The sequence below is a fragment of the Mesocricetus auratus genome, unplaced genomic scaffold, assembly GCF_017639785.1.
Source record: "Mesocricetus auratus isolate SY011 unplaced genomic scaffold, BCM_Maur_2.0 Super-Scaffold_100038, whole genome shotgun sequence".
In the NCBI taxonomy this organism is placed as follows: Eukaryota; Metazoa; Chordata; class Mammalia; order Rodentia; family Cricetidae; genus Mesocricetus; species Mesocricetus auratus.
This window is the reverse complement of record NW_024429216.1, coordinates 1,854,746-1,866,654: the sequence shown is the minus strand read 5'-3', so window position 1 is coordinate 1,866,654 and position 11,909 is coordinate 1,854,746.

The following is an 11,909-nucleotide window of genomic DNA, read 5'->3' as shown; positions in this document are numbered from 1 at the left end:
CTATCTTGTTGATTTTCTCAAAGAAGCAATTCTTGACTACTTTTACCAGAATCCTCCTCAACTCCTAGTCAAACCTATCTTGCATCCCTATTGGCAAACAGTGCTTTATTCATCAACCAACAAGAGAGACATATTTACAGAATTACATCAGGTTTTAACTTTAACATAGTAAAATATATAACAACCTTGGGTACTGGCAATGTACAAAATGTCTTTGGAGCATGTGTTTTTTTCCTTTGGAGTAGACAGTATATTCCTTCTGTTGCATCCTTGGAGCTTCAGGACAAAGTGTCTACACCAGACACATAATGCAGTTATTAAGTAAGAACTACAAATACAATATTTAGTTAATTAACATTTAGCAAGATTAGAAGAAAGTATCTATACTATCTTTGTGAGGCTATAGAATTATATGTAGCTTATCTTTTACTGTAACTAAGTAAAACTCTAATTATAACTGTTTTCAATTCCATCAAAGATCACAGAAGGATAATATGTAAACACCAGAATTGACAGAGACATCTTGCTACTTGAATAGTCATCTGAAGTTCCTCTGTAATGTTGGGGCATCCATCTTCAACCCATAGGCCACAGTATGTCTGGCATTTAACGAATGTAGGTGACTTTCTATCTGGTGCATAGATGCTGAGAATTGAGACTTCATCTTGATGGATTTTTGCTGTGATGAATATGAAATGCCCTTCTTCATCTCTTTTGATTACTTTTAGTTTGTAGTATAATTTGTTAGATATTAAGATAGCTACACTAGCTTGCTTTGTAGTGTCATTTGCTTGGGAAACCTCTTTCCAATCCTTAACTCTGAGGTAATATCTGTCTTTGAAGGTGAGGTCTGTTTCTTGCATGCGGCAGTAGTATCGATTCTGTCTTCATATCCATTCTGTTAGCCTCTGTCTTTTTATAGGTGAGTTAAGACCATTGATATAAAGGGATATTTATGACCATTGACTGTTGATTCTTGCTTGCTTTGGATTTGTATTTGGTGGGTGTATTGTGTGTGTGAATTTTTCCCCTACTTCTTGCTTTTGGTAAAGTGTGTGAGGTATTGTCATGTCATTATGTAACTCCAAATTTATGACTTCTCCCATGTATCCAGATCCTATTGCATCCATTGCTATAGATGGACTGATGTCGGATGTAGATATTGAATATCATCTGGGATACTGACCACAGCTGTGGTGGGAATTGGAGCTTCCACTGAGGCTTCACCTTCAGCAACTACTGGGTCAGTCTGGGATTCAGCTACTATGGTAAAATGAAGGTAGGAAACTGTAGTAGGATCTTGAGCGCAAAACAAGTTATTTGGGGGCTACACCTGGTGTCTTTTATGTCCTGATCATCATGGAGAGAAGGTTGGATGCCAGAAGTTGAATTGGGAATGGAGTAAAAAGTGAGTGTACTGGGAGATATGGTCTTTACTTTGGAAGATAAAAATTCACATATGTGACATAGGAATGGGAGAACAGGGAAAAACCGTAAGCAACCACTTGCTTCTGGCAGTCCTTCTGGAAAATTCTGGGAATTCTTCCACTTTTATTAGGCATTTGTTCATGATAGCAATGCTTACACCATGAAGTCCATTTACATGGGATGTCTAGATCGTGACTCGTCCCACAACTCAATTGATTCCCTTCCACAGAGGTGTCCCAAATTTCCTGAAAATATGTAAAGTTGTAGTCTTCGTGGTGGCTCAGTTTCAGTTTTCAGACTGCACCTTGTCTAAATGAGTACTTATTAGACAGGGATGGTGACGTTTTGTGAAGAACTGGCCTACATATAATCAGTATCAATGAAACCTTGATTTGCTTTCTAGGTTCCAGTTACTCTTAGCTGTAGAAATATGGAGTCTCCATGTGATCTCTAAGTGGTTGAGGAGTTCAGTGTCTCTGTCAGAGAAGTCCATTGTTTACTGTCCCAGGCACCTTTCTGGACATCTACTGCTTATTTAAATTAACAAGTAAATCAAATGCAAATTTAACCAAGCAGGGCCAGGTGAGGCCCATAGACTTAGCACTTGTGCAGCTTTTTGTGAGATGCTGACATCAACTCCCAACATGAAGTGATAGGGAAGAAAGAAAGGAAATAGATTGAAACAATATTATTACAATATGTATTTGATCACAATACTGCCATGACTCACACATGGAGGCAAAAAGCAAATATGTAAGAACTGATTTCCTCTACTACCATGTGAACAATAGGAATAAAAATCAGGTCCTTGGGGATGGGTGACAAGGGCTATTGATATGTCACTCCCAAGCTTCATTTCCATAAAGAGGAGAGGCTTACTATAGGTTTCTCTATTGAACTACAAACTTAAACCATGTACGGCCTGTAGGGACCTCCAATTAAATGTTCTTTACAAATACCAATAAGATCTTTGGAACATTTCAGTAGTTATATCATTTTAATGTCTCTAAACCTCAGATAAAACATGCGAGGGAAGGCACCACACACAAATAAATGGATGCACCCTCCCCCATTAATCTCCAATTAAGAAAAAGCATTACAGGCTTACCTGATGCTGGGGGCACATTTCAGGAATGGACAGAAGCACGTCTCAGGGGAATCTCCCACAGATCTATGGGAATGATCCCAGTTTAGACTCTGAGTTATAGTGGATAAATAGCCTGCTCTTGTCATCCCATGTGAGCAGATTGGTGCCTGGCCCAATTGTTATCTTCCAGCAACTGACAGAGACAGATACAGAGACCCACATCCAAACATTAGGTGGAGTTGGGAAATCATGTGGAGTAGGAAGAAGAGTAAGGATCATAGGATCTAGAGGGGTCAAGAAGACAATGGGAAGTCAGTCATAATCAACTAACCTTGGATAATAGGGGCTTGCAGAAACTGACCTGACAATTAGGATCCTGAGTGAGACTGACCTAGGCACTCTGCCTATTTATTATAGTTATGCAGCTTGGTCACTTTGTAGGACTGCTAACAGCAGGAACAGGGGCTGTCTACAACTTTTATTGACTTTCTTGGACCCTATACCTCATATGGTGTTGCCTTGCCCAGCCTTAATATGGGGATGTTCTTATTCTTACTGTAGCTTGATATGCCATGTTTTATTGATATTCATAAGAGAACTGCACTTTCCTGGAAGAAGCCATAAGAGGAGGGAGTTGGGAGGTAGGGGAGGAGAATGGGGGAGAGGTACTGGGAGGGGAGGATGACAGCAAGGTGAGAGAGGCTGTGTCTTGGATGTAAATGTTTTAAAAGTAAGAACATTAAGTCATCCTCTCAGATGACTTTAGCCTGTGTCAAAAAGAACTACAATAATCCAGCACAATTAACCCCTTGTCATCTTGACACAAGCTCATCACTGTCAAGCCCTACCTTTCCTTTCTCATTCATCCCCAAAATCTCATATTAAAAAGAAAATACTTTAAAAGTCACAAAGTCTTTACAAATCCAAAGACATAAAATATTCATCCACAGGGGACATCGTATTAATGCACACCTTTAATCCAAGCATGGGGATTTCAAGGCCAGCCTGGTCTACAAAGTTCTAGGATAACTAGAGCTTTTACACCGACAAACCATGTCTAAATAAAATAAAAAACAAAATACCATATGAAAACCAAAGCAAAAAACAACAACAGCAAAATCTTCAGTCCCTTTAAAATATCCAGTCTCTTTAACAAGCCAAAATCTCTCTCTTTTAAAAATTTTTTTATTTTTTTGTATTTTATATCAGAAACCCAAATTCTACTCATCTATCTGTCCCTTGATATCCACTCTCTGTCTTTGAAGCCTCCACTGAAAAAGAAAATAAGAATTAAAAATGATAAAATGAAAATGAAAACAAAACAACATGTTACTATGGAAACTGTGATGTGTTATGGTGAGTCACGCAGTCTAGACTTTTGCCCAAACAGCTTACTGGCAATCCTTTGTTGCAAGGAGTCATTGGTCTGTTTTGGAGCCTCTGGCACCTGGTAAACTATCAATCCTGGATTCTTGCTGGGACTCCTCTCAGATATCCTGTTTGTTGCCCTGTGTCCTGGAGACCCTGCAGTTTTGGTTCTGCAGACTGGCCTCTTCACATGCTACAGCAGTTCTTAGATGGGGTATATGTTGGGGTGGGCCAACTCAAAGCCCTGGATCTCCATGGGTGGTAACTGATTTGGTCAGGGCACCCTCACTCCTGTTTCTGCTCCAGTAGGTCCTGCTCTCCAGCTTTGTGCAGGGGAGGGGCAGAACAAAGTCTCCTGCCTGTGGCAGCTGGCAAGGGTCAGAACCGGTTCTCTTGGGCTCACATTATCAGGGCCAGCTCTCCTGAACTTCCCTGGCAATGGGCAAGATGAGCTCACCCAAGTGCCAAAGCAGCAAGGGGCAGTATATGTATTCAGGCATTATGGTGGCCTGCCATTGTCATCTGGAAGAATGAACCCAGACAGTACCTTGGTCATCCCAGGGTTCCATGACTACCAGACTGCATGCAGGGGCAAAGGACCCTTTTAAAATAAAGATCCCCACACCTACAATCTTTCTCCTCTTCTTGATGTTCCCCTGGGTCAGAGAGTTCTTTTCCTGTTTTCCTCTTCTGTCCTCTATCTGGTTCTATGTCTTTTCCCTCTTTTCTATATCCTCCCTCTTTCTTTCCTTTCTAATATAACTTTTCACTAAGCTCTTTATGCCTGTCATGTTTGTCCCTCTGCCTTGGTCACCCTCACCTGCCATGGAATCTGCCAAGGTTCCCAAGCAGTTTACTATAACAGGCACTGCCACCTTTCCTGTCTCAAGCCCTCGGGACTGGTTCGTTAGTGCCCACACCGCCAGAGCCAGCTCTACTGTGCTGCCCTGGAGAGGTGCAGGGGTCTCTTGAGTGCTGCTGGCAATGGCAAGAGAAAGGTTTCCCATGAGGCCCCAGGTGGGCCAGGTTGGGGATGTGGTGGGAATTTTGGGAGAGTGGGTCAGCTCTCTGGAGTTCATAACTTCTGGTAGGCTCAGCCAGGCCCCTACCATCAGGGCCAGCTCTACTGTGCTGCACAGGTCAGGTTCAAGGGAGGGACAACTCCTCCAAGTGTTGTAGCAGGAAAGGAGAAGGTTTGTTGAGAAATAAGGCCTGCTCTCTGAGTGCTACACCTGGTAAGTGGTGGGGCCAGCACTGGGCAGCAAGCACTCAGACAGGTACATTGCTCCAGGGGTTATTCCAGACCATGGATGTTCCCTTGGCCTTTGCTGGTACATGGGCCATAGACGTTGATACAGACTGCTCTTGCTACAGAATCATGAGCCCAGACATGGCCCTCAGTGGCAGCATGGGGTCGGGGCATCTCCATGGCCCCAGAGGGCAGCACAAGATTCTTATATTCTCACCTCCTTTGCATCTCCAATTTTGACTTTCTTCATATAGTACAAGTTCTTCCACTTCTATTTCTCCACCATATACTTGCTCATCATAGTGGCAGAACATGGCTGTGGGCATTGGCTGGGGCCTCTCCAGTGTCTCTCACATGCTGCCCACATTGTGTGGTTGCTGACAGGGACTTCTGCGGTATCTTCTGCCGAAGCTCCACCACATGGCTGCTGGCTAGGGCTTCTGCAGGGTTTCTCACACCTGGCCAGAGCCACAGGGCTGTGGGCAGAGACATTTCAAGTGTTTTCTACCTGTCCAAGTATCCTATAACTATACAGTGCTAGCATCACCTGGCAGGTCTGTAGGCATACTCTACCTACCTGAAATAAACAGTGCCAGGCAGACCTGTGGGTATCTTTAACCTGCCCTGGCCTAGCAACATTAGGTTGTGTGTGTGAACCAGTACAATGTGGAATCAAATATTTTATTACCAGGAGAAAACATACACAAGCTTGGAGATCAGAAGCATGGCAGGCTTCGAATAGAGAGAGAGACTATTTACTTTTCTTTTCCTTAAATATCCCACCTGTGCTTATCTCCCTATTCCTGACTTTTGGGCATAGAGAGTTTTTGAGGGCTCACCCCTACAAGTCCCCTTTTAGTGTAAATAGAAGATTTAAACTTGATACAAAGCTAAAACATATATAACATATACACAGAATGTGATAAGTAAGTTATAATCTACTTATATCCTAAGATAAACATATCTATCCCATCTAAATTCTAAACTTATCTGAAAGGAATGCCCAAGTCTGAGGACCTTCTTCCAATGCCAACCCTAAAATAATTGAAAATTAACATAAACATATGTAAACTATCCTGTAATATCAACAATAGGGATAGGGGGCATTGAATTCTCAAAATTACTTCCTGCTGAAGTGGGACGATGACAATCTCATGAGGAACTGTGGGTAGAAAATGTTAGTGTAACAAGAGTCTTAAGTAGGTTAATTAGTATCTATTTGACAGGAGATGCTTGATTGAAGTTCTTGACTGAAGTTCTAATGTTGATTTAAGCACTTACCTAAAGCTCTGGTCAGATTATAAAAAATGTACTGTATCATTTCCTCATTCTGGAGTTGTGTTGAGTGATGTAGTTCCAAACCAGTTTCAGGATGGTATTTGTCACGTGTAGTCAATGATGTGGAGAAATTCAGATGTATCAAGTCGAATCAGGTGGAGTCGATGAAGTGGAGCCCCATTTTCTTTACGAAGTATTTGAAGATTGCTGTCAAGAAATTCTTGCTCTCTGGAAAACTCAAACAGTAGTGTTAACAAAGACATTTTCAACTTTTATATGTATGCATACTGGGAAAGGCAACAATATGGAAGATAGTAAATATGAAGATTAGACTTTCAGAAATGGAAACGAGTGTACGCAGATGACAGTCCCTAATTTTGTTTTCTTCTGTCCTATATCAATGACTCTTTGATGTAATACAGAAATTCTGAATTTTATTTTAACAATATGCTTGGGTTTAAAGTAGGAGAGCCAATCCTACTCCAAAGCCAGCTTCAGTTAAATTAATTTCGACTAAAGCATATTAAAAAGCAAAGAGAAATGGATGTTATAAAAACAAGATAGAAAGATCTAGACATTGGTATTACACAGTGAATTATTTTATGTTTGATGGTCCCCTAGGTAGCTATCCTTTCTTCTGTAGGTATCCATACATCCAGTATGGTTTTTGGTGTTTAGAGCTGAGCTTTCCTGTGAAAACAAAAACAAAACACTTCTCTTTCCTTTTATGAGGTCTCCTTACAAAGAGTAGAATATGACCTTATAGATGAGCTGTCATCTTTTCTCCTCCTGAGGTTTCTTCTGGTCGGATTGAATCTTGATTAATTTGGAATCAAAATTTTCTTCTCCTGTGGAAACAAAGGCAAAAATCCCTTCCCCAGCATAACACACATCCTGATTTCCAGACTGAGGTCATAATATCCTTAAAATACACCAGTTGGTTCACCTCAGAAGTTTTCTCTGTAGCCCAGTGTTTTCCTGCAGTTGTGTGTCCTTTTTCTTTAGCATTAAGAAAGCTCAATATTAGTAAAGCATTATGTAACTTGTGTTTGGGGGTCTTTGTTCCTCCTGGATGTTTATGAGGCACTTCTTTTAAGGTGTGGTTATATCTCTCAACCACTGCTCATCCTGTAGGATTGTGAGGTATATCAGTTACATGATTTATATTATAATATTTGAAAAACTGTTCCAATTTGCTGGAGACATATGCTGGAGTGTTGACAGTGTTTATTTATGCAGGTTTACCCATAACAGCCATCGGCACTAAGAAGTGTATGATGACAGAATCAGCCCTTTAAGAGCTGAGGGCAATACCCCATTGGAAGCCTGAAAATGTGTCTATGGTATGGTGTACATATCTCAAACTGCCAAATTCTGGAAAATGAAAAACTTCCATCTGCCAAATTTCATTTATGAGAATCACTTTGGGATTACTACCTGCTGGTAAACAGAGTTTTATTCTAGAATGTACAAGTGGGGCAGCTTCTTACTATTTCCTTGGCTTGTTGCCAAGTGATAGAAAAGTTCTACTTTAAAACTTTTCTGTTGACATTGTGTTTCTTATGAAATTCTGAAGCTTCCAACATACTTCCTAATAGTAAACAGTCAATCTCATCATTGCCTTGTGCTAGGGGAACTGGCAGACCCATATGGGATCTGATGTGTATATATATATATATATATATATATATATATATATATATATATACATATATATATATATATATGAGTTCTATTTTTGATGGTTTCCTGTAATTGCAAAAACAATGAGGTTAATTTTGTATCATCAGGAACAAATTATGCCGTCTCAATGTGTAAAACCACTCTTTCTGCATACTGAGCATCCATAACTATATTGAGAGGCTCTGAAAAATCTTTAAGTGCCACGAGACTGGCGTACAGCTCTGCCTTTGGTACAAAGTTGTAAGGGCTTTGAACTACTTTACTTATACTTTCTGATTTATAACCTGCCTTACCTGATGTGCTTGCATCAATGTAGAATGAAAGAACTCCAGAAATAGGCGTTTTTCTTACAATACATGGAAGAATCCAAATTATTTTCTTTCTTTTTTTTGGTTTTACGAGACAGGGTTTCTCTGTATTGTTTTGGAGGCTGTCGGTCCAGCCTGGCCTCGAACTCACAGAGATCTGCCTGCCTCTGCCTCCTGAGTGCTGGGATTAAAGACGTGTGCCACCACCGCCCAGCCAAATTGTTTTATTTATGAATTTGATTTTCTCTGTTTGGGGATAATTTTTACTGATCGTTCCCAAAAAGTCACTGCTAGCCCTTTGCCAATATTCATTATCCTTCCATAAGGAGGAAATTTCCTCATTCGTTAAAAGTACAATAATTTCTGCTGGGTATCTTCCTGGCAGTTGACAAAGCCTTAAATTTCCTTTTCATATCAAATCAGAGAAAACATTTTCAGTTTTTTTGTTCTGTTTAATGTAGTAAAATACCAATTCTAGTATTATATCTTCCCTCTGCATTAATATTCCAGAGGGGTATTTTTTAGATGGTAAAATAACCAAAAGGTAATACAGTTTTGGTTCCACACAGTCCACATGTGCTTCTTTTTTTTTTTTTATCCTTTGGTGTTTTGGAGACTTGCTTCCTGAGTTTTTTTTTTCTTTTAAATTTAAATAGCTTGTTTTACATGTCAATCCCAGTTCCCTCTCCTTCCCCTCCTCCCACACTCCCCTTCCACCCTCCCTCCCACCCTATTGCCAAATCCTTCCACATAGGGGATGTCTAGAGTCTATCATTTTACTCTTGGTAGGGTCAAGGCACTCCCCTAAGAGTCCAGGCTGAGAGAGCATCTCTCTTTGTGCTATAGGCACATGAAGACAGATTGTATACCAGGGATAGACACTGATCCACAGCTCAGAGCCCCATAGGTTGTCCAGGACTTCTCACTGACACTCACATTTGGGGGGGTCCAGATCAGTCCCATTCTGGCCACCCCACTGTCGGTCTGGGGTCCAAGAGCACTCCCCTGTTCAGATCAGCTGTCTCTGCTGGTTTTGCCAGCCCATTCTTTGCCAATTTGCTCATCACTCCTCTCTCTCTGTCACTGGGTTCCTTGGGTTCAGTTCAGTGCTTAGTTGTGTGTTTGCCTCTGCTTCCATCAGTCCCAGGATGAAGGCTCCTGGATAGTTATAGACATCAAGTTCATTATCAGGAATGGGCATTCGAGGTGGTCCTTCCACTATTGCGTAGCTTGCAAATTGATGTTATACCTTTAGATCACTCGAGGTCACTCTGGTGCCTGATCTGTCTTTGATCCTATGATTCCCTCTTCCCCCTATTGTATCCCCACCCCCTCAACTTCCTGTTCTCCCATGACCAACTCCCTTCCTCTTTACCCCCTCTATTCTTCCCAGGTCCCACTACCCCCCCCTCGCCCTGTTCCCCATCCATTCAGAGGATCTTGTCTCCATCCTCTTCTCTTGGGTACTATGCATATATGCATATCTTTTAGGTTCTTTCCTGTTTCCCAGACTCTCTCTCTGTGGAAGTGCAGACTGGCACTATCCTGATCCATATCTAAAATCCATATATGAGTGAGTACATACCATGTTTGTCTTTTTGCGACTGGGTTACCTCACTCAGGATGGTTTCTTCCAGTGCTATCCATTTCCCTGCGAATTTCAAGATTCCATTGTTTTTTTCTGCTGAGTAATACTCCATTGTGTAAATGTACCACATTTTCTCTATCCACTCTTCAGTTGAGGGGCATCTAGGTTGCTTCCAGGTTCTGGTTATTACAAACAATGCTGCTATGAACATAGTGGAGCAGATGCCCTTGTTGTATGAACCTGCCTCATTTGGATAAATGCCTAAAAGTGGGATTGCTGGGTCTAGTGGTAGATTAATTCCCATTTTCCTGAGGAATCTCCATACTGATTTCCAAAGAGGCTGTATGAGTTGGCATTCCCACCAGCAGTGGAGGAGGGTTCCTCTCTCTCCACATCCCCTCCAGCATAAATTGTCTTCGGTGTTTTTGATTCTAGCCATTCTGACAGGAGTAAGATGGTATCTCAGAGTTGTTTTGATTTGCATTTCCCTGATGGCTAAGGATGTTGAGCACTTTCTTAAGTGTCTCTTGGCCATTTTAGCCTCCTCTACTGAGAATTCTCTATTTAGCTCTGTACCCCACCTTTCAAGTGGATCCTTTGGTGTTTTGGAGACTTTTTTCTTGAGTTCTTTGTAAATTTTGGAGATTAGCCCTCTGTCAGATGTAGGGTTAGTGAATATGTTTTCCCATTCTGTGGCCTGCCTTTTTGTCTTTTTGATTGTGTCCTTTGCCTTACAGAAGCTTTTTAGTTTCAGAAGGTCCCATTTGTTAATTGTTGATCTCAGTGCCTGTGCCACTGGTGTTATGTTTAGGCAGTGGTCTCCTGTACCAACTCGTTGAAGAGTATCTCCCACTTTCTCTTCTAAAAGTTTCAGTGTGGCTGGATGTATGTTGAGATCTTTGATCCATTTGAACTTAAGTTTTGTACAAGGCGATAAACATGGATCTATCTGCAGTCTTCTGCATACCACTACCCAGTTATGCCAGCACCATTTGTTGAAGATGCTTTCTTTTTCCACTGTACAGTTTTAGCTTCTTTGTCAAAAATCAGGTGTTCATAGGTGTGTGGGTTAAAATTAGGGCTTTCGATTCGGTTCCATTGGTCTACCTGCCTATTTTTGTGCCAATACCAAGCTGTTTTCAGGACTATAGCTCTATAATAGAGCTTGAAGTCAGGTATGGTGATGCCTCCTGAAGTTCCTTTATTGTATAGGGATGTTTTGGCTATCCTGGGCCTTTTGTTTTTCCATATAAAGTTGATTAATGTTCTTTCCAGGTCCTTGAAAAATTGTGATGGAATTTTGATAGGGATTGCATTGAATCTATAGACTGCTTTTGGCAAGATTGCCATTTTTATTATGTTGATCCTACCAATCCAAGAGCATGGGAAATCTTTCCATTTTCTGGTATCTTCTTTGATTTCTTTCTTCAAAGACACAAAGTTCTTGATATACAGGTCTTTCACTTCCTTGGTTAACATTATCCCCAGATATTTGATGCTGTTTTTGGCTATTGTAAAATGTGATGTTTCTCTGATTTCTTTCTCAGTCACTTCATCATCTGTATATAATAGGGCCACTGATTTTTTGAGTTTACCTTGTATCCTGCCACATTGCTGAAGGTGTTTATCAGCTCTAGGAGTAACCTTGTGGAGTTTTTTGGGTCACTTATGTAAGCTATCATATCATCTGCAAATAATGAAAGTTTGACTTCTTCTTTTCCTATTTGTATCCCCTTTATCTCCTTTTGTTGTCTTATTGCTGTAGCTAGAACTTCAAGTACAATATTGAAGAGATATGGAGAGAGTGGACAGCCTTGTCTTGTTCCTGATTTTAGAGGAATTGCTTTGAGTTTCTCTCCATTTAGTTTGATGTTAGCTGTTGGTTTACTGTATATTGCTTTTATTATATTCAGGTACGTT